Source organism: Cottoperca gobio, chromosome 4 (genome assembly GCF_900634415.1).
Source record: "Cottoperca gobio chromosome 4, fCotGob3.1, whole genome shotgun sequence".
In the NCBI taxonomy this organism is placed as follows: domain Eukaryota; kingdom Metazoa; phylum Chordata; class Actinopteri; order Perciformes; family Bovichtidae; genus Cottoperca; species Cottoperca gobio.
Genome location: NC_041358.1, coordinates 3,433,549 through 3,457,658, shown reverse-complemented (window position 1 = coordinate 3,457,658; position 24,110 = coordinate 3,433,549). Strand labels below are relative to the sequence as shown.

At 39.2% G+C, this 24,110-nt stretch overlaps 1 protein-coding gene across 6 annotated transcripts in view; it reads left to right on the top strand.

Annotated features, from left to right (window-relative positions):
• The first annotated feature begins 2,071 nt into the window (after positions 1 to 2,071).
• The window catches only part of tbl1xr1a (TBL1X/Y related 1a), a 42,194-nt gene continuing 20,155 nt past the window's right edge, over positions 2,072 to 24,110 (top strand). For 2 of the 6 annotated variants that reach the window (XM_029429117.1, XM_029429116.1), the window contains exons 1-2: positions 2,076 to 2,457; positions 15,285 to 15,346. The gene's annotated coding sequence lies outside the window, so the exon portion shown is untranslated. Of the gene's footprint in view, positions 2,458 to 15,284; positions 15,347 to 16,168; positions 16,284 to 24,110 lie in introns of all 6 variants that reach the window. The other 4 variants (XM_029429114.1, XM_029429118.1, XM_029429113.1 and 1 more) reach the window with 4 other exon arrangements.

Sequence of the window (24,110 nt, the reverse complement as noted above, 5' to 3'; positions counted from 1 at the left end):
ACCTTTTTTTATATTGTGTGCAAAAACAGGAATACTAATAACATGCTAGTTTTGTGATTTTATGTAGAGTTAACAAAGAGTAATTATTTCAGGATTTTAAAATGCACCCCTGTTTGAGTCCCATGCCTCATAGTATTAAAATACTTTTTCATAAAGATACTTTGTCAAAGTAAAACCTCATTAGTAGCAGTGGTGGAGCTGGTGTGTTTGCTGCATAGTGATCAGAGCGGAAGCGAACACTGAGGCCGAGTGCTGCATATAGATTGTGTGTTGTGGTTTCCCAGAAAGTCATTACCCTGAGAGTGGACGGCTTCGCCCTGAAGTGCTTTACTTCACAATTTGCCACACTGGAGCTGTTTCTACATCACTGTTTTTCTCTTAATTCATTCAGCAGTGATGGGACACAGCTAAATTACTAACCTTATAGCTGATTTACCTCCCAAAAGAAAACAAGAACAGGAAAAAAAAAATTCAAATGAGAACACCATAAAATGATTGATGATCAGAATTGTAGGGGCCATCTTGTACTTTAAACCTCCCCAGGCATGTGGAAGTACAAGCTGGGGATATACACTGATGCCCCCCCCCCATTGCCCATCCTCCAGTGTCCTGTTACAGCCACGCTAAAGCTCACACTACACACCGCCCTGGGGCTTTCTGTCTGTGTGTTTGTTTGTCTCAGCTGGGCATCTGTGGTGTGTGTGTGTGTGTGTGTGTGTGTATGTGTGTGTGTGTGTGTGTGTGTGTGTGTGTGTGTGTGTGTGTGTGTGTGTGTGTGTGTGTTGATGATTATATGCTTTCAGTTAATGCATACATGCATGCCTGAGTAGCTATCTATTTTTCATTGTGTATGTATGCACAATATGCATCTGTATGTCTTATGTATCAGTCTAGCAATGCTGTGGTTTTCACTGAAGTGATCCCACCTCCACCTCAACCACTCCACCACCTCCAACCGCTTTCTTCCACAGTACCAGTACTCAGATTTCTTTAGTTTGCTACTGTCACGAAAAAATATAGTCACCTGATTATAGTTAAATATAGGCGTTTTAAAAAGATACAGAATACTACATTGCAATGAAAAATAAATATGTTAGCATAAATAAAATCTATTCACTGAAAATAAGTTGTAATATGGTTCAATTACTTAATTAAGATTTTTGGAGACAATTTTGTGTTTTTCCCATGCCATCCACACTGAAAGATCGGCCGTAAACGTTCGTCTGTGGAAGCAGCTTATTACGAGCCATATTTACGCTTGTTGTTTGACTGCGACCTCTAGTGGCCGCAGTAATTATGATGGGTGAAAAGGAGAAAGTGTAGTACAGTATTATAAAGAACGACAAAGTCTGCGTGGGTGGAGCAAACGCATACAGGACTTAAACCCAGGAGACTGGAGCTTGTGTTCCTGTGTAAAACCAAAAGTCAACAATGGCTTATTTTAATCATTTACATCTGTAACAATGTTAGTTCTTAAAAAAGTCACGTACAATGTCACATACATAACAAATGTAAGTATTTTTAACCCAAACCACAATCTTTTCCTAAACTTAACCAAGTAATTTTGTTGCCTAAATATAACTAATTAGCTTTGTTTCACAACGTTAAGTAGAACGTATGAATGTATGTCATTTAGGGAGTCATTGGCAAAAGACTGATTAATCGTTCCAGTTGGTGGGGGAGGGGGCAGCATTTGACAAATGTTGCTGGAACTTAATTTTAAAGTTTTTCAGTTCACTGCTATTATTATTTACTTAGGCAATGATGCAGTTCAAATATAAAACATAAACAACTACATTACATAATTTTGGTGTAACAAAATATGAATAACAATGTAGTCTGTACTATACCTTCCTTTTTCTGCAGACTTGATTTATATAACAACACGTGCATGCATAAAGCAACAATCCAAAAATAGCTATGTATTAATCATAATATTGTGCTTTAAAAAAAATCATATTGGTCCAAAATGTATTTTTAATTTAAATTTGTATTTTGTTTTTGAAGAGTTACCGCCAACCTCAGCCCGACTACACCATCCCTTTCCATACTGCGACACCCATTTTGATGTTTATGTGACTGGAGTGTGCTTCCTGCAGCGAGGAGCTCAGGCCTACCTCATTTTCGCCTGGCAGGTCAGCTGCTCTGTGTTTCAGTCTGAAGCCGTTGGCTGCTACTGAACCGTTTGGCTCTTTTCTCTACTAGCGAGCAAACCTACAATCTAGACCCAACTGTCCATCCAGCTCATTTTTAAGGGGATTTATCATTACATATGCCCGTGTATCCAAAACACATCGGTCATTGGGGATTCCTAGCACCGGTTGGTCGGGTCTGAAGGCCGTTATAACGCTTTTTTGAGGTTTAATTAGAGCTAGAAAACAACGGTGGTGGAGGAGGAGATTCCATATTAGGAGCACAGAGGAGAAGGCACCCCCCTTGTGTGATTTGGAGATTTTGGTGAGTGTTTATTGTCATTTTACATTATTATTGCCGTTATAAATTACACCCCCGTGTAGCGTGACCACATATGACTGTAAATACAAGGTTTGGGCGGTTTATTGCGCTGTTTTGAATGTTTATTTTTATATTTTCTCTCTGAGTGGGGGATGGGCAGCGTCAGCGCGTGAGTAGGCGCGCGCGCACCGTGCATGTGTTCGTAGGGTAGCTCTCGTGGTTGGTTTGTTTGTGAGCGCGCCCTTCCTTCCTGCAACTACTGCAAGCTTTGAATTAAAATCACTTTAGTGATTTTTGATCTCAACCGTGAACATATCGTTTAAATCATTTATGTTATGCTATTAGCATCAACACTGAAAATGAATTTGTTTTACTATCTAACTTTCTTACTTAACTATTTATCTTATATTTTTGTTCATTTACTTTTTCTAGGATGGTTTCATGCTTTTATTTTTTACATACTTGAATTACACTGTTTGAATACACTTTGAACCTGTTTGATAAATACTAAAAAATAAGTTAAAATAAGTTAGTATTGCTAAAAAACAACAGTTTTGTAAAGTTATGAATAGAAACTGAAATTGGAGTTTTACAGTGTTAGCATTTTGTCCCATAGTTGTAGGCTTGCAGTTTGATTAGTTGAAATAATGTTGTTGTTCAACCTACAATTGAGGTACAGTATTCATGAATGTGCCAGATTACATTGTTTATTATTCTATTCTATATTATTTTATTACCTTTTGTGTCCATTTTATTCAAAGCTTACAACAGTGCTTTGCAGCTGGTTGTTCCAAAGCCATGGGCTGTGTGGGGGAGGGGTGAACACACACACACACACACACACACGCACACGCACACACACGCACACGCACACACACACCCAGGAGGGCCACTTGCCAACCTTGTGAAGCTCAACTCAATGACACAATGTACCAGTCCCAGATAAGCCTTCAGTATCTATGCTAGCAAAGAAAAGGCTGCTATTACAAACTCTGTTTAACCAGAGTCAGAATTCACAGACTAATTGGGTTAAGGTATTTTAGGCGGGAATTCAAATCAAGTTTTATTTTATTGAACACACAACTTCTTCTAATTTCTATTGAATATTTTCTATTACCATCTTCCCCCCCATTAGTTTTGCCTGTGATCAATGGTTGGCTGTATTATTGTCGTTTTTGCACTTCAGGTTTCACTTTTTATCAGGAATAGCTGGTTGAACTTGTTGAATATATCCCACTTATTTGCGTTTCTTTCCTAACATGATACATGACCATCTAATAAGTTTATTTTGGATAGGATCACTGACTACTGTCTAGCTATTTTCTCTCACACAAGTGCACTACATATGTGCATGTCAGCTGGCTGTCAGTCTTTGTCGTGTATTCACGTGCAATGTATAACAGAAGATGTGAGGCCGAATATCCTTCGGTCTTTGTTTGTGTTTGCGTTGAGGTTGGCTTAGTGTGTCAATCAAGGACACCTGCCAGACACACAGAAACAAGGGATGTTAAATACTAACAAAATAATTGCTACCACATCTTGATGAGTTGGATGTTAAAAAATGTCTTAGGACAACTGTAGGACCCATTCAGCTTATTGTATGAACAGACACTCCAATTTCATTTGTCAGCTTTTCAGAATGATGAAATAAATGCTCTATGCATAAATATATTGCGGAAGAGGCGACTAGAACTGAAGCTAGTACGTTAGCGTTATGTAACTTTAGCTCTGTATTAGGATGTCACTTTGTTGGAAACAAAACTCCAATTCACTGATGAGTATCCCTAGATATTTCTTATATGTTGTGTCTGTCATGATCCCCGCCTTTGCTTATTTTTCTTTTGTATTAGTTTATTGGTCTGATGTGGTTATTATGTACCTAGATTATTATAGGCTATTTTAAATACAAATGTATTACTAGTTACTACACCAGTATGCGAGTAAACGGTCAAAACTAAAGATGTGGAACACATTGCCAAAATGTCTCGAAACCAATCAGCTATTGCCTGATGTTCTTGCTCATTATTAGCTTAAACATACAGTTAAATGAGTGTAGACTGACTACTTGTGAAACAATCCGGCCATAGACGTTGTCTCTGAACTCGAACTCCATTCTCATGATTCAAGTTGCTAATCAGACTGATAGCAATTAAAGACGCTCTGAAGAGTCGGTCTTGGCCCAGATATCTGTAGGCGACACTAAAAGCCACAAAATATGGCCCGTTGCCGCCAGAGGCTAAATCGGCGTCCAACCGATAGCTGATGGGTTCTGAGATTCAACTGTTCAACAATTCAACAATACGGGAATCAGAGACCTTTTTCAACCCCTCCCCCCCAGGCTCTGTTATTGAAGCAATCCTTTTTCTCAACTCACATATAATGTGGGTGGAGCATTAGTTTAAAAAAGTTGTCCTATGTCCAGCATAGATCAGGGTCAGGCTCATACCTCTTTTGGTTAAAAAAAATGGTTTGGACAATTTATTTGTTGATCACAGCATGTGTTGGGCTCTTGTCTCTTCGGCTCTCTTTGTTTGTTGCATTATACCATGGTGTTTCTAATATTTCCAACCCCAGGTGAATAACATCCAAACAGCAGATTTACGCTAGTTTCTTTCCCCACCAATAATCCTTCGTCTAGGGTTGTTGTTGGATTACAGTGGCAGTGATAGGTAATGTTACAAAAACTGTTACATCAGTAGAATTTTGTCAACTAGAGATTATCTTGAGATCATCAACAATAATAAGATAGGATGCTTTGTTGTCATATCATGTGAAACACAACAAAATTTGGTTTGGCAGCAATCCCCTTTGTATGGCTGTAATTTACAATTTCCTGAGCTGATGCACGACAGAGTGGGAAGCAAAGATGCATGGAACTCTGATTTGGTATTTGACAGGTGATGGCCGTGGCTGCCCTTTTCTCTTGTTGACCATCCTTCCTCACATTGGCTTATTATTCCTGACTGTACTGCAAGCAAAGTTACTATGACCATACTGTACCCGACACCAGAATCTGAAATGAGCAGTGAGAGTAATCTGTGGTTTCTTTCGCAGCTTCACTTGGTAATTTAGACTGAGAGGAAAGCTAGACAAGGACATTTAAATCTTCTATAGTGCAGCTAAGCTGTGGCCATAAGGGTCTTTGAAATATAATGTGAACACTAATGGTAAACTGGATTTGCTTATTTATCCTCGGCGTTGCTTTCCCACAGCAAATGTTGAAAACAGAACACAAGAATATGGTTAGTAAGAGAGCAGGCAGCTGAGTCATGTTATCTACACAGGACACATTGATTAGTTGGCCTTATTAAATCACAGAGGGAGGACGAGTGGTGGAGTAGTACAGTTATGTAACCAGTGCTCGTCAGTGTTGTGAATTGAAAAGGGAAAGACAAAATGGACAAAGAAGTGCAGTGAGTGAAAATGTCTGTCTTAGTTAGGTTAGGTAATGACCTGACAAACAAATATGGAACCTGTATGTGTGCATAGATGAGCACATTTTAAATGAACCTGCTAACACTTTCTTCTTGTTCTTTCAATTGTTTCTTTCAAATTTGACATATAACACATTTTTCAGTAATACATTCATGAGTAATGAGCAGCTTTTTTTATATTGGGGATATCACAATTCTTCAAATCCATGATTTGGCTTTCAATTTTAAGTTCATGATTCAATTTGATTTCTGTTTTTCAGCACTGACTGCTATGCCATTGTTAGGCTATGGAGTCTTGATTCGTAAAAATCAACAGATCATTCGTTCAATAGCCTGACAACTGTCATTTACATTTTCAAATTATTCTTTAAAAAAGATAAGCTACATAGTTTTAAGTTTGATATAACCACCGGATCTTTTGGGGAATATACCACACTAAGGCCAAATGGTGAAATTAAAAAACAACAACAACTGTAAACTACACAAAAAGGAGGGAACAGTCGTTTACATAACTCATGGAGATGGCAAAATGTTGACTTCAGGAAAGCAGGAGGATTTTCCAGTTATTTTCTTTCTCCGTCGACTTCGGCAGTGGTGTCTCAAAGTGTAGCTACAGACTACCGGTAGCTATGCTGTATTGTCTTTGAGCTGCAGTATCCAGTAAGCTGCAGGTAAACTACGCTATGTTGTCTTTGAGCTACACGCTACTTGTAAGCTGCATTGTGTCGCTGTGAAAGTGTTTTTTTTCTTCAGACGGCAATGGGTGGAGAGAAAAAATTACTGTGAGATTCGGCACTCCTGCTTTTTTTATTTTGATGTTTAAATTGAAAGCATATTTTAATCGATTTACGATTTTAAAATGTGAAATTGTGAACGGCTAAATGATGAGAGGATCATTCAATCATCAAAGCACAAAAGCTGTAGTGTTTCTCATCTAGACTTCTAATAACTGTTTTAAATGAAGATCTTTAAAGCTCTGAAGAAGCTTGACTGGTCAGTTTATTATGTTAACTAAAGCCCAAGCAGCTTCAGTGTACTGCTATCAGCAATGTCAGATATTAGTTTGTCAGATAATAGTAAAGTGGCACAGTGGTTAGCTAGCTTAAGGACTGCATGTAGTGCAAAAGAATGCACATGGTTTTGTTTCTATGAACAGTCATATTCTTTGGGCTGCGCGGACATGGGCAACAATATGTATGCCACGCTGACCTTTGCAGTCACCCAGAGGCTGAAAGTATAAATTAGACTTTAGAGCAGGATGGTCGTTGGTTTGAATCCACTGTCTGGCTGAGGCAATGTCCCCATGTCTGTGGGGCTTTCCTTTATGTCTACTTAACCAAGCAACAATAATGCAGACAATAACAGTGTTAAATAAATGTTCAGCAATTTTGTGTCTCATTTGTTATTATTGTGTATATTATTATTGTGTATATTATTGTGTAATGTATACACTTTGTTCTGTGTGTTCTGGTCTGCTGGAAATGAAGTGACTGAACTGATCATAAAGTTGTTCTAAGAAAATGCAGAAATAATATACTGTGTTATTAAAATTCATGTAGGATTGTCTTATATTTCTGTCATTTGGGGCATTTGTTCCAAGAAAATGCAGAGCAGTTCTGATTGGTGAATATTTAAGTGCAGCTTTGAAGGAGTAGCTCAAGCTAGAGGCTCACACATTCCCATACGGCACACACTTAGGCCTGCTCACATGCACACACAACAGTGACAGCCGTCACATGGTTTGTGTGGCAACCCCAGGGGTCAAGTTCAACATTGTGAAGTGTCTGTGCTCAGTGGCCCTCCCCCTCTTTACCCACACGGCTTTGATGTTTACAGGCCTGCAGCCCCTCTTCCCCTCTGCTGCAGAGAGACCAGGGTCATTATTTGTACTCCAGCTTCTGTTCCAACCTCTGGAAAATCAATGTTTAGTTGGCCATATTAATTAAAGATGCTGGATCATCTGATATGATATATCTGATATATGGTTTTAAAACCCCACCCCTTTCTCTATTTCCTTTTGTCTCTAAATGTAGCTCTTGAAGTACATCTTTTATGAAGTTGATGTACTTGCATAATTCTAATCTAAACAAGTAGAGAGCCCAGGTCAGACAAGTCTATTTTCACATTTAGGCCACATTTAGACCAACAATAGTGCCCATTCAAAAATAACGTAGCCTACTTGTTGGTTTCAATGGGACTGCTGTGTTGGCACAGCAGGAGTGCTGCAGATGTCTCTTCCGAAAAAGATGATCCTAGCTCAACCTGTGTAATGTGTTAGGGCTCTAATCCGTTTTAATTGTTTTATTTTCCTAGATTCCATTATATATTTCCCCAAATTCTGTGTTTTCTGTTTGAATTTTTCTGAAATCTGGGTTTTACTGTTTTGTACATTTTATCTAAACATTTGGCGGCTGAATAACATTTCAACTATTCAATAAGAAAATACCCTAAATGTAATTATCAATACGTTTAACAAAACTTTAGAGCAAATCTAATGGGGATACTGTACTAAAGGCCCTGTCACACATATCAGTATGACAGAAACGTATGCCGGCGCATACGAAATATCGGCAATAGGTTGATATAAATTAAGGGTAAGTTGTGATCGTTTGAAGGACGCAGACGTTACGCCAAACACGCCAGACATACGCAGTTCCGTATGGCAGAAACATATGCCGGCGTATATGAAAAGTAGCTCAAAATGTGTCAGAGTCCAAATACGTCCAACTTTTCCACAGCAGTGTTGTAGCTGACGCATACATAACGTATACATAACAAATTATTATACGTAGGTCAAACATTGATAGCGTATCACTTACCTATTTAAAACGTATCAGAGCGTCTGGCCAACGGAGCTGGAAAAGTGCCATTTGGTTCACGTCATGCTGACGCTGGAGAACGGCTAAAATGCTGAACGCTAGCTGTACTGTAGAAACACGTTTAATAAGTTACTTTGTCGTCAGGCATAATCTTAACATAGGGTAGGAATAGGTTATCCACTCGTTATCAATAAACTGGCTGTAGGGTTCACCATCAGTCGGCGTAGCCTATATATAACTTACCTCTAACGTATTCACGTAGGTATTCACGTACGTGTTCCGTATTCACTTGTGTCTAACGTCACGTAACGTCTGCATATCTTATGAAGCACATGTCGGGTACGTCCGGTAATTTTGAACATGCTCAAAACGTCAGCGTTCAACAACGCACCCCAGCGTAACCTCGCCTGCTCTTAACGAATACTACTTATACCTTACCTTATATCAACGTAAACCAGCGTGTTGCCGATATTTTGTATACGCCATATTTTTGTATATGTTATGCATTCGTTGCGCATTTGGCATTCATCTGATACATTTTGTATAAGTAAGTGATGCGCTATCAATAGGTTAGACATGCGTATCTGTATATGTTCACTTTTCCGATCCGATGAAAAGTTGGACGTATTTGGACAAATTTTCGTATGCACAGCATACGTTTTTGTCATACGGATATGTGTGACAGGGCCTTAAAGTAAACGGCCATGCTTCAGCAAGCTTCTCAGTTTGTGTTTTTGACAAATGTACTTATAGTACTCTTGCAATCCAATCTCCTCCTTATGTGCTTTATTCTTAGTACTGTTCATTAATCTAATGTTTAATGTTCATGTATGTTTGATAACGGGGGATAAATTCTCATAGCAGAATCCTTGTCACTACTCAGATTCGTTGAACGCTCCCTCAATGAGTAGAGCCCTTTCTGCCAAATTTTAATGTACAGTCATTTACTAAATGAGGCAAGTGTCTCTGATTACACCATAAGCATTACACTTGATAGTAAACTGTGATGGGAATGTTCACTTTACTCATTGGCTGATGATAGAAACGCCCTAATCCAGCTGGTGTCCCTGTGCTGCCAGAAAAGACAAAGGAGACAGTGGGCATTCAGCAGCTTCCAGTGCAGGGTTGACCCGCCAACACAGGAACAGCACTGTGGGTGCAGCAGATTTAATCCTGTAGCGAGAACTGTGATCTGCCTGTGGACTGCTGACTCTGGCTGTGGCCCATTGCAATGCCTTTTTTGTCAAACACGTTTGATTTTGTCAGTATCATTGTGGCTGTGTAGTGTGACTGAAATCTGAGAATCATACTTGTTTTAGCCAGTGGGAGTGTAGGGGGCAGGTTTATTTTACATTTCAATTTGATACATTGCTGTTGCAATTTAAATACATTTTTAATGCAGCAAAAATAGGGCTACGTTATAAGAAGTTGCTGTTATTTGAAATGAATTGTTATTGTTAAGTATTATTGCTAATCCAAGAAATACTGGAAAGTAATGGACAAATTATATGTATTTTCTATTTTTAAAAATTAATTATTTTAATATTTTCTTAAACCTTGTTGTAGTTGACAGTATAAACGTTTAGAATTAAAGACAAAGTCTGTGCATCGGTGGCATAATCTTGAAAAACCTAAAGCAAGTTAAATGCAGCTAAAACATTATCAATAGACTGCATCACGAGGAGCCCCCACTTTTGCTCAGAATATAAACACTTTAGTTGCAGAGATGGAAATTTGGATCAAACTAGTTTTATAGACACAAGCTTTGTCCATGTTGACGTCAGAAGCACTAGTCGTGTAAAATTGATGCTCTGAGTATTATGTGCCTCTAAAAGCGGTCCTGTGTTCACATTATTTATTCTGCTGGTGCAGTGGAAGATTGTGCACTGATACCTGAAGATATGACAACTGGCCGGCTGTTATCTGTGCACCCCTGCTACCTCTGTTTCTGCTGAATGTGTTTATTTTCCTTATCTGGTGCTTTTTCTGCTCTTGTGAGTAACGTCAATTGATCTCCGATCTAGCTCGACACATAGGTGGTTGACAATTAGGGATGCACAATATGGATTTCTTTTCAGCCAATAGTGATAACCGATAATTATCTGCTTCTCCTTGCAGATAATTATCTTAAGATAACCGATAATTTCACCTTTTTGTATTTTAAAAAGAAGTTCTTAACCTGTAGTGTATGCACACCTGTGGATAAGAAAGGCTAAGATGTAGTGAGGAAAGCTCCATAAGCTCTGACCTAACCAAGACATCACTATTAATGCAACAAAAACAAAGAACAGTTCTGACGCTTCAAACGTTTATTTTTCTTGTAAATTTCATTAAAACACTTCTCATACATAAGCATTTTGCCTAAGAATTCAAATGAAATGCTTTAACATAATCTGTCAAATCTGACATGTCAATGTATGAAATTCTCAAAACAAAAATAAAGGCTCTTATAGAACCGAAAGCTGCCAAGTCTGCAGATAAAACACAAAGACAAAAGGCATAGCAGACTGTTATAAAGACACGGAGAAGGGCTGGGGACAGCTTTGCTATTTTTTTAGTGCATGTGGGTACATTCTATACTTTGCCTTTCATAGAACATGAAGCCTATCGAATGTTTTGCATAAGAGTTTTAAATAAATCAAATGCACTTTTTTTCAGCTAAAAATCCAAATATGCACTTTATAGCTACATACATAGGTACAGACACATCTGTAAAGCTACATGCAGCTTTGTTCTTAGATTGTTGCAGGGTAGACAGTCCTAATACTATGGTTCAGCATCATAACTGGATAAGAGCAGGACAGTTAATGATATAGTAGGATCCAGGGCCAGCCTCTACACGGTGGAATGGGGCTTTTTCTTATGTATTGGCTTTGTATCGGTTGCTTTGGAAGCAACGCTATGTTACTATTGTAAGTAGTAAACTACTTAGTGTCAACATTTGCAGCTTATATTCGAGCAGATAAACAGCTTTATCTATTCCTTACATTTTGATCATGTTATTTTGGTTTTGCAGAAGCAAAAAAAGACAGCCATAACATTTTAGTTTCTATCTCTTTGCTGTTCTTATTGTCTTTCTTATTGATATTTATTGCATAGAACAAGAAACTACATTTATATTAGGAGCAGGAGTGGCACCTCCTAACCCATGCACTGTTGACGTAAACAATATACCAATGAGCTAATTATGAGTATAACATTCTGAGGATGCCATCTTACAAAATTCAGCATTATTTGCAATATGAAGAGCTAAGGCCCAAAATGTCCCACAGCCTGTCTCACCTACTAACAAGCTCTCTGTGACTTTGATTTAGTATTTACCAGACAGGGTTTCTCCCCTCTGATGAGGTGCCACTGCCGCTTGTGTACGCCATGAGGGAGCGAGAAAGCCGCGTTGTATTTAACTCCAGCTAAATGTCACCGGATCCTTGCAGTGCTGTAGAGTATTTCATTGCATTATTATCAGGGATGGCCAGGGCTAAGCGCTGCTTCAGAAGTTGATGTGTTTATCTGTAACGTAGGGTTAAATTTGAAAGATCTTTGCATTGGTTGAACTATCCTCATGTGGCTTTGGATTGGCCAGTATAAAAGAATAACTGATCTCATCATGGATTTGTGGTGTTAACATGTACTTAACTTAACATGAACCATGCTTATGGTGTGGCATTATTGATAAGTGAAGGGCCTGTGGTCCATAAGCTCCCCATTTATACTGTGTGTGTGTGTGTGTGTGTGTGTGTGTGTGTGTGTGTGTGTGTGTGTGTGTGTGTGTGTGTGTGTGTGTGTGTGTGTGTGTGTGTGTGGTTCGAGTAGGGCCCTATAAATTCCACAATGCGGAAAACGGAATTGTTTTTACAATTCAAAATGAAATCAACTGTAATACACGGAATAACGTGGAAATCTATGGCTCAGAGAACAGTTGTTCTCTGCTGTTCCCTTTTTAGTGATTTTGTATGAAGAAGAGTCTTTGGAGTCTTCTTTTGGACAGTGTTGTCCATGTGGTCCTACAATGCCAAGGTGGTCACTACGCCAAGATTGCCTCACAACACGAGACACAGTTCCTGGGGGCTTGGCCACAGCAGCTACAGCTTGACAGACTGCTGTTATTGTTCTGCCTGTTTGAACAGTAGAAGTACACAGCCCTGTGTCAAAGCAAAATACAACTGCTAATACAGAAAGGAGCATTGGGCGGTGTTCATTGAGCACAATTACGATCAATTATTTGGATGTCACAAAGTGTGCCACAATTTCACTCTGTAGGAAGCAAGTGTGCTTTGAAGACACTTACATGCAATGGGAATTTCAAAATATAGGCGTATCTTAAAAATTATGATATGCATGAACGATATTGGCTCGTTGATCATTGAATCTATACAGGCCAGCTCCCTGTCAGCAACAAAAGGAAACGACAGCACATGCAGGATATTACAGCTAGAGAGGCTTGTGTGTTTGGTGTATTTATTTGAAGCACCACAACACCTGTTGGAGCTGTTTGTTCAATCTTTAGGGTTTATACTCAATATTTCTGGGCCAGAAAGAATATCAGGTGTTGAAAAATACAGACAATAATATTGAAGTTTGGCCTCTTACCTATACAATTTGTGTATTGAAATAGTTTACTAATCGAAATGTGAGTCTGTGAATATTGACTCTTACAGCAAGGAACGGTGCTGTGTGCTAAACATTTTCTAGCAGGATAAATATAGGCTGATCTGTAGGCTCAGTGTCTGTGATTATCAAGGCATTTTTAAATGGATCTATATTGATTTAACTGTAAAGTGTACAGCTAAAGCCATTCCAATCCTTTTTGTATTGTGAACCATTGTACTCTGGGTATGACAACTGTTGAGAATCCGAGCCTGACAGATACCAAGTGTTTTGCTCAATGTTAACTTGCTGGTACACACACCCCCACCCAACTGCACCCCCATGTTAATACTTAAATCAGCTGTGCTATATATAATATAATAATCTGGCTGGTGTTCAAGTTCTCTAATCTCAATAAGTCAAAGTGCCAACTGTGCCAAGCTAAGGTGTCCTGCCTGTATTTTATTTACTTCTGGAGCCTCCTATTCTACCATGTTGGTTATACTGTGCAGTCTGAATGAACTGCAGTGCATCAACGTTTCACCTTGAACTTATATCTAGCATCAGCAGTAGGGTAAGGGCATATGTGGTCTTTAACCTAATTTAAATGAACTGATTGCGTGTAATTAATAATTAGATGTGTGGCAATCTCACCCGTAGCTGCTCACCCTAGTGCTGCCACATATTACATTATGTTGGTGTTCATCTTTACCTGTTAAAATGTTACTAAGGAAGCCAGAGATGAAAACAATTCATATTTCACGTTTGATCAAAGAGATAACTAGCTGCCTACAAACCTAGGCTGCAATCCCTCGACAACCCTCAGCACTTGAGCGTTTCTCTAGCCACACCCAACTACTCATGCTTTCTTAGTGATAAAATGATCTGTACAACCTCACTAACACTGTAGAGAAGGAGGGAAAGGATGACTAAAAGGAATCAAGGTCAGGGGAAATGGCACTTCTTAGTATTATGCAATCAACACTCTAACACCACCTCAGTCTGTAGCTTTAACAATTACCACAGAATTGAATCACTGTATCACCAAAAATAGGACATTATATGCTTCACAAAGGCAGTGTTGATTGCAGGATTTTTTGGAATGTATTAATTTACATTACTCAGGAGCTTTTAGAATGGCCATTGGCTGTAAATGCTGGCAGTGAACATGCTCTAATGGTGTGCTGTTGTCTCCCTCTGTCCTCACACTGAAGAGGTGATCCATTGTTCACACTTCTGAATGAGTGTCAGTCACATGCTGGCTGGTACTGCTGCCTGATGCTTCATGAGGATCATATTACATTCTGATGATTGTTTACCAATGTAGGTACTGATGGTGAAAACAGTCCCTCAGCCCATAGTGTGACATTTGCATTGAAATCTGCTTTAAAGGTGTAGTTACACACTTGTGTTGTCATTCAACGTGTCTCACCATAAAGCATTTTGTGTTTCATTGAGGCCTAACACACATGCATCTCCTTCCTCATCTGCAAAGCTTAGTTATTAAGAGTTTATAACCAGCATTGTTTCCATCAGTTTGCTCGATAGCAGCCCTCTTCCTCCCTGCCTTCTTTTCTACATTTAATCAAACGGTCAACAACTGTCAGTAAATGGAATGGTACGGGAGCATCAGGAGGAATCTGTATTGTGTTGTGCACATTAGGCCTGCAACCTTTTAGAACATTTTTTTTTTTTTTACTAATTCACACATTTTCTCAATCAATTAATTGCCTGGCCTTTAATATATCAGAAAATAGCAAATGATGGCAATCACACACTTTTTTATGTGTAAGATGATGCTCCACAGCACCACCAGAGGGGCATCATTTGACCTTGTAACAACAAATAAACCAAATTTGCTGTTTTAACTGTTTTTGAAATGACAAGATGTGATCTCCATTTAGATTGATTTCCCAAAATACTTTGGCCAACTCTCTATCAAATATGATTGAAAGCTTCTAACTGAGTGTCCCACCTCTTGTTGCTGCAGGTTCTGAGCCCATGGTACAAGGCCCCGACTGAACATACTGCTGGGGCAAACTTACTACTGTGGTGAGTTTTCAATCTGTAAAATGTTTCCACCTCTCTATTCACACCATAGCAGAGTTTGTTTTGCGAGCCATGCCTTGAAAACTAATGTCATTAGTTCTTAACTGATGTTGCTTGATGATTGTTGTTCATTTTCAGTAAAAAAATGTCTGGCTTACAAATTCTAGGTTTTCTATGGGCCCATATCATTTATAGATCGTTCAAAAAGGAGAGGAATGTAGCAGACATAAGGTCATGTTGGTGATTCAAATAGAATGCACATGGGTGGTTGTCTACAATATAATGCAGTTCAGGACTGATGTTTTACCAAGATCAGAAGAGAAAAGGAACACATTGTTTACTTAGGGCATTTTCAAACCTATAGTTGGCTCGCTTTGGTCCAAATTGGTGGATGAGTTGGACTTTGAACTTTTTGTTTTTCTGTTGGTTTGGTTTCTTCATCCTTCAATGCGCGATATAAGGCAAATGTAATAATGTTGTTAAATATCGCGAGAATAATATTACATGCAATATATAAACTGATATTAAAGTTTGCTCAGTTCTGCCTTTATGCTGCTTTCAGTAACCTCAGTGTTTCCCCCACCATTGTCTTGGAGGGGCGCTGCGCCCCGCCAACGGAGCCCCCCCCCCCCTGAAATTCAAGGCGTTTTTTTTATTTTTTGAAATTCAATTTTTTTTAATTCACAACTCACGTTTCACATTGACAGGTGCTCTTTTATTAAATAAACTGAACGCTTATGCTATTGATCTAATTTATGTGCATGTTTCAGTTTGTACTGTCAACTTTGCGCATTCACATTCTCTCCTTCGCTCTGTTTTATGAAGGGCGGGGTTTCGCACCTGATGCACATAAACGTGCACACACCTACAGAGCGGAAGAAAGGAGAGGAGAGAACTAAATAGAAACCGTGCCATGCACGCCCGCCACTCATGTCGCACGGTGAGCACCACTCCAAAGCAGTAAACCTAGGGGAAACACTGAAACTGCAACATCTTTCTTTATTATTATTATTTTATTGAACAAATTTAACTGAACACAAAAGGCAGTAAAAAAAACAACAAAGAATGACAGTCGCATTAATGTGCAGTTTTCTAATGATATTCTCTGTTAACTCGTGCAATAGCGCAGTCTTCTGAGATGTGATTATCGCCCAAATTGACATTGCGACGACAATAAAAAAAAATAGATATTGATCAAAGATATGTCGAGTATTGGTTAAATGGAGCTGAAAAAGTAAACACAGGAACAATGGCTGCCCAAATAATAAGACAACATGCTTCACTGCTTCTCCACTCAGTCCTTGATTCATTCTCTGGCTAGCTGCTTGCAACTGTTGATCCCAGTATGTAAAGTACACTTGGCTAATGTGTAGAATACGCCATCCTAAATTTCCCTCAGGATGAATAAAGTATCTATATCTCTCTATCTATCTATCATTTAGTTGGGTCAGCTCAAGGTTGGAGTCGATGGCACAAGTGGCGTTGTTTGTGTATTTTTGCTTTTGTAGCCATTCGTGATTGCCATGAAGTTTGAAAGCTTCATTTTGATTTCCATTAGAAGAACAGCGCACTCTTCCTGTTTTCAACAGTTAAAGAATCCAGCAGATTTCCTGTGAACTCTACCCAGCAGTGCACAATGAACAAAGCAGGAGAGGACCCACAGAAGCTATCAGTCTCTATGGTGATGGTCATGTTTATTTACACTTGGATAGCCAAGGACGTTCTGCCTGACTTAGTGGTTTTCTGGTTGAACCAAGATGTTTAGCTGTGACAACGTCACTACTGCTCCCACCCATTTTGGCAACACGCTGTGTTAATGTCACGTCAGCCTTATTGGAAGGCTTTGTTTTCCTCACTGTAGAGCCCTCAGCTCTGCTTGTTTATTTCATTCATGATGATATAACTCAGCAGCACTGTGGTTCTTAGTCACACTGTGTTATTCATATAAATAACATATAAACACTAGTGCACGGTTCTCATATTCATAACAGCAGAGAAATCAAAAAGTAAGTAATTTTTGCATAAAGCACAGGAAATTAAGGCTAAACCATGTCAGAAAAATATCTAACTGCGATCATTTTTGACTGATATTGCAATATGATTCACAATATTGGAGGGAATGATCATTTTTTGCATCATTATTCTCATTTTAGTTTCAAAATATATTTAAATGATCATGATGGGGATTTTCTTTTACGAGGATCTGTACCAAAGATGTTTTCATAAATCTGTAGATTATGTTTTGAAGGCTGGGACATCTCTGTAGCAAAACCATTCAGAATGGTATTGCGGGACGCACAAATGAGTACATACAGTGCCTCCTGCGATTTGGATATTTCACTAGTCCATATTGCGATTCCAATAAAATTAATAAGATTAATTTGAGGCCTTACAGGAAATAACTTTCTATTGTGATGGTAATCTGTAACAGTCGGATACACTTGTTCAGAGAAAATGAACGAGTGATGTTAGAGGAGCATATTGGTCTCGCTTGTCTGTTGCTGTGTTATTTTATCTTCAAGTGTTGTTTTGGGTGTTTTTGTTATGAGGATGGAATGCAGCGCAGCTTGCTCTGGTGCTTTTTGGTGTAGCTCCATATTGACTTTGAATCAGAGCTCTTTAGACCAGGAGTTGAAAATGAACAACACACCAGAAAGGTGTCACATTTCTCCTGAATTGCCAAGAATCTTTAGACATTATTTGTCTTTCCATTCTCAAAATACACCACAAATATTTCTAGACACTTCTCTAGTGTGTCCTAAAGGAATCTAAAAATGTGTCCCTGGTTAACCCTGATACTCAAAACTTCTTTAGTCTGAGAGAGCAGAGGAATGAAGAGACAGAAAGTGAGATGGTTAAATACAGGTAAGACCTGGGTGGTGGAGCGTGAGTTTACGTTTGCCGCTGCACTATTTTCATCAGTCCACCTTTCTGGCAGAGATACAGAATTATACATAAAGGAGCTTAATAAGAGCCGTGCACTTAAACAATCTCTGGTTACCTCTAACAATCTGCCAAAACACTGATGGTTCTTGTATGAATTGTATCATGACTATACATTCATAAAATTCATAGTCATATTTGATTTTGCTGACTGACCCCTGCACAGACAGTTATGAGACATTTGATGGTACAAATGTGTCTCGAGTAAACTGTATGAACTTATTGTCTTTTACTCCTCTTCAGTAATGAATTTGTGTAAAATCCTGAGGTCAGAAGTGCCAGCGGGGAGTAGGGCAGGGCAATATGGAGTGAATCAAATATCACAATATATTAATATATTAATACCTCTATCGACATTGCTACGATTTTGTAGTGTTGACTATTGGTGCTATCACAAACATATTTACACAATGAGATTTTTTTTTATAAATAATCCGTTTTAATGTGGATATAATGACTTAAGTGGGTAAAGGTACATTATAGAACAGCTAAATCAGTCTAGTAAGTTCACAAAATGACATTACTGTAATGCAGCCTTTCAAACCAGCAAAATACACTTGTGCCATATTACAATATTACGATTGCCCAGGCCAAGCAGGGAGTAAACTGCACAGAGAAGATGGAAAGAAGCTGGGAGAAAGATGACTCACTGGGGTCATCTCTGCTAGCATATTAGCTGTTAACTCGCCAGCTACATTGGTTAACAAACTAACCCAGGGAGTAGTCACCGCATCACCTTCTAACACCCTTTCATAACGTTGTGTGGATACATTTTGCTGTGCTAAAGTTTGGCACTGCTCAATTTCTGACCAATATATAAAATGTATAATACATAGAACATAGTTATTGTTTTCCTTTTCAAAGGAAATATCTTCTAAACATTACATGCATGAGCTGTTCCAAAGGGTAGTATTTTTCTAAGAGCGACAGGGACTATTGGAGCAAATTATACACCAGATCAATCAGCTGTGAAAAACACATTTGATAGGCAGGAAGGTATTTGACTGTTTACAGTGAACTGCAATGATGACGAAGCTTGGAAAATAAGGCCCAAGTTAAACATAATCTTTATCAGGCAGAGTTGATCAAGGGACTAAAGCTTAAATTACTCTATATGTGAACACCTCCCACCCACTCACTGAGATATGCTGATAACTGTTGGGAATTGTCAATTTAGTATCCACTTTACAGAGCTTGTACATGACCCACACAAGTTGTTTTTTATGAACGACAATTTAAGTAAGCCATATTTGTTTTCCTCTGTATGAAAGTTGTGTGGTGTGCTTACACAGGTGATTGAAATAAGTGGAGTTTACCTGATCTTATTCTAACCGGGGACCCCAGCCTCACTTATATCCACTCGTGGTCACCTAATACGCCCAGCTGTCAATAAATCGGCTCAACCGGTTTGTCTGTCGCACTACCTCCGCTTCTTCAGTCTGTTACTGCAAATAGAAGCTCGCCAGGTTCTTAGAGGGTATGTGGATTAACAGCTTACTACAATAAAACCATTCTCAACAACTGGAAACAAGGCTTTAATCGGGGACGTCATCAGACTGTAAAGCTTGGAGAAACTCTGTACGGAATAAATTCATTGGGTGAGATGAGATGTTGCACTTCTAGATCAATCAAAAGTCACCCAAACTATATGAAAATATTCAAATTAGTGTCGGGAAATATAATGACGTTCTTTGTCAACCGATGCTTGAATCATTTATGTCATTATGTTATGATTTAAGGCATGACAATTTGCACCCTTGTGCTGCAGTTTAGAGTTTTGTCAGACTCGATCAACATGTTGAGGATATAGGCTAGATTTAAACCCAGCTGTAGATTCTAGTTTTGTAGTTTACAATCTTGGAACCGATTTGACTGTTTAACTGGTAGCATTAGTCAGCCAAAATTCGTAATGTCGGTTAACGGTTAAAGGGTTAATTGATAACATCCCTAGTTACGAGATTACATTTCGGTCCATGCGTCCCGCCTCTTTTGCTCTCCACAAGGACTGTTGATCTGCATGCAACCAAAGCTACCCTGAAGACTTCCATTCATATGCAGATATCCGTTTATAGGGATCATCTAGTCTCTAATTGTAGTAAAGTAGTTATTTTGGGTCACTGTTTGACCGTAGAAACGCATGTCTTCATCTAACATTCCTTGATGTTAATTGGTGAACCCCTGTACCATAATGGTTTATTAAGAAATCCATGTCTACTTGAATCTGTTGTGCTGTAGTCCGTGTGATATCCAGTCCCACTATGTGAATTGCAAAGTAAGCAATAACGTGACCTGATGTTTCTGATATGTGCAACAGTCTACCTTGTGAAGAGATCCTTTAAGTGATTGGAATTCTGACTTGGGCGAGTTCTTTTGATCCGAGCTAGCACGGCAGCTCGCAGTGAGATAACCGCTGTGGATTCGGTGTCCCTCACTGACCTGCTGCATTCAGATGGACACGAGCTGCCTGGAGCAGGTCGAGCTGCCTATCAATCGAGGCTAGCTGGCAAGGCCTACATGCTACCATCTGCCACTGACAGACAGCTAGCCTCGCTGACCTTACATCAGCCATGTGAGGCAGAGCTGGGCTTGCCAATGCAATCTGTCTCTCCAAGAGACCAGTAACCCTGGAGAGGGGGAGGGGAGAGCCACATTTCTGTTGTCATTGCACCTTACACAACTGCAGTGTGAAAAAGAGAGCAACTGGAATGGGGTTTACAGTGCAGTCATTCAGTAACACATCTTAAACCTGTAATCTCTATAAACAGATATCTGCATATGAATGTATAACCTGTATGCAACAGGTCAAGACTTTGGTATCGGAAAGTGTTCTGGTTTCTGTTTGTAGTCTGAGTAATATTTAACAATTAAAGGTTTCCCCCCCAGAGGCGAAATCGGCGAGGGGTTCCGAGATACAAGCTAGGATTGTAAGTAGCTAAAACAGCCCTTTTTTATGTCAAGTGCTAGCTTTGAACCACATTCCTAAAGAGTTAAATTCCTAAAACTGCTATTATTCCCTAGTTTTCTGCCACACCAACAATAGTACACAGTAAGAAGTAATGCACAGACCAACCGAGGCTGACTCAAGTGATTGACATTTGTCAGACTTCACACAGCTCCCTCTGGAGACACTAAAGGTTTTTTTACTACTTTTTTCGCAAAAGCAGTAGCACTCCTATAGAGCTGCACACAGACTGTGTAAGGTCTCTTTGAACATTAATATCAACAACCATGCTACCTTCTTAAATGAGTAACAATGTTAGTGTCTGCACTCTTTGTAATACAGTTCCATGTTTTGCACCTGCCATTTTACACATACAGCCTATACTATTAAAGTTAATGTTCAGACTGTTGTCCAGTAAAGACAACAACTTATTTGTTAACATGCATACATTAATGTTGAATTAGAAGGGCCATTTACATACTACCACAAATATAGAGGGTGTGCATGCAGTCTCAGAATAGCACTAACATGACACTTTGTGTTTACATACCATGGCAGTAGCGAGCATACGCTTTTAAAACCCAGGCCATAATCTATTTTACAAGCAGTAAATGTGTCGTACTGTGTCAATAGCATGTTCATTGCAGAATGTATTTGTCCACTGAGAAGGCTCAGCAGAAAAATACAGTATTACATTTTGTATTCAGTGATTGTGTTGCCCTGTAAGCCTATAGTTGGTGAATGTAATGCATGTACAGTCAGTAAAAACAAGTGTGCCTCGTCCACTCCCCTAATGTCTGCATATACATCAGTGGTGCATGTTATAACTTGTGTTGCTAAGAAGAACACTTGATTGATATGAAGTCAAATGTGTTGTGACACCAAGTAGCACATTACCGCATATTGATGAGCTGTTACATTTTCATGAGCTAAAGCCTTTGATTGGATGTTTCATTAGCCTGCGTTTGGGTTAATGAATTATGTATGCGAGCTGACAACCTAAAGCAAATATGATTTACTTAGTGATATTGATTTCCTATTGTGAGGGACAGAACCTCCGCCTCTCGTTAATATGACTTCAATGTTGCATTCTCACAAACATGTCACAATTAAGAAATGGGTTATATTCTGCATGTGTTTAATTGCCGTGTACTGTTGATAGTCTTTGTTAGTCTCTCTCTCCCTTCCCTTCTTGTTGAGCTGCGACTTGATTTAAGATTTACTGTACAGGCCAGTTTGCCACTGACAGCAGCCACAAGGGGAGAGGATGAGAGACAGGAGAGAAGAAATGCAGAGACAGAGATTCCCTTCTCCTCTCCCATCCCCCCTCTGTTCTCCCACACTGTCAACACAGAGGCTCCTCGCTGCAGATGGTGGCTCCACAGCGCCACTGCAGTGGGATGGTGGTGGAGGGAAGTGCAGCTTTGTGTTTACAAAGCTGTGGTCCTCCCCAGGCATTGCTGCTGTCAGATGGGATCTGAGCAGAGGGTCTTAGTGATTTGTGACTTAACAGTCTGCAGGTCTCAAGTAAACACAGCAGCAGGCGCCTTTACTTTCTACTCAGCCTCCAAACCTGTTTTTAGGTGTCTTGATCAAAGCTGTTGGTCAAATAAGTTCCAGCATGCTCTTAAGTCTGTACCCCCTACCATAGATCATGCAATGAAATGTATTGTTATATACATTTGTCTTCACTCATGTCTTAGATTCAGACTCCATTGATTTTTTTTCCTAAAACAAGAACAAATTATGTAATGAGACAATTACTTAGTGTGATTTCCTGTGTTGGAGGAGAATGACTGGGAAAGTGAGTTAACACAATGGAAACAGGTTGAAACCATCTCTCTGTTTGACTGTTAAACAAGCAATGTGTAGAATAAAAGAATGTACAACTTTGGCAACTCCCAGTTGTAGAATAAAAAAGTGTACAATGCACGCTACTAAACACAATACTGTGCATCCTGTGGTTGTGGCAGACACATTGTAAATCAATGAACCTAAAGTTGCATGACAGTATAGTGTGGATGCAGTTGCTTTAAATCTCAGTACACAATTGTACATTTATTGGGTGATTTATGCCAGTAATAAGCTACAGGCACATTCCCTGCCGTGTATTGATCCTGTCTACCTTTTGAGCTGATTAACTGCCACCCCTAATGGATAGAAACATGCATAGAATGGTTTTCGCCACTTACAGTTGTAGTAAGATGCAAACTAGAGTCTAGATCAGGTTTTAGTAGTGAATTCAGCCTGCTGTGATAATGGTATCAGATTCAGTGGAGAGTTTCTGTATTGGACTGCAGTCAGGTTATTTTTGCCCTTATTTTTTAATTATTTTCATTCATGGCTGTCGTACGTTTCTGTCATAAACATTCAGTGACTACAGTGTGGCATGTTTGAAAGTGAGTAGTGTTTGCAGTATGGAACTATTGTAGATCGAACGTGAAAGTTGCCCGACAGTTGGTTATGATCTCATGTGTAATCCGTAGCAAAGTATGTGTTTAATTTCAACCTTTCGAAGCAGTGTTTCTAAAAGAGATCAAGTTACTTCTGAGCTGAAATCCTCATCTGAGGTGGTTTGTATTATTTTGTCTGCTTGCTGTATATATGACCCTGGGAACAATCTGTCTCCATGGAAAAAACAATCCCCTCTCACTAGAGACAGAGGGTTCAGACACAGATAAGTGTTGCTGATCCAACATCACCTCTTCTTCTGTCTTCATCACAGAGTTGTGTCCCGTCGCCTGGGTCAGGGAAAGATCCCCAAACAGTTCAGCCATGGCAGCATTATTCTCCTGTGAAGCTGATGCAACTGGCTCTGGTTTTAGTGAGGAGTTGTTATTGTTGTTGTAGCTTGACTAGAATAAAGTGTATAAGATGATAGCA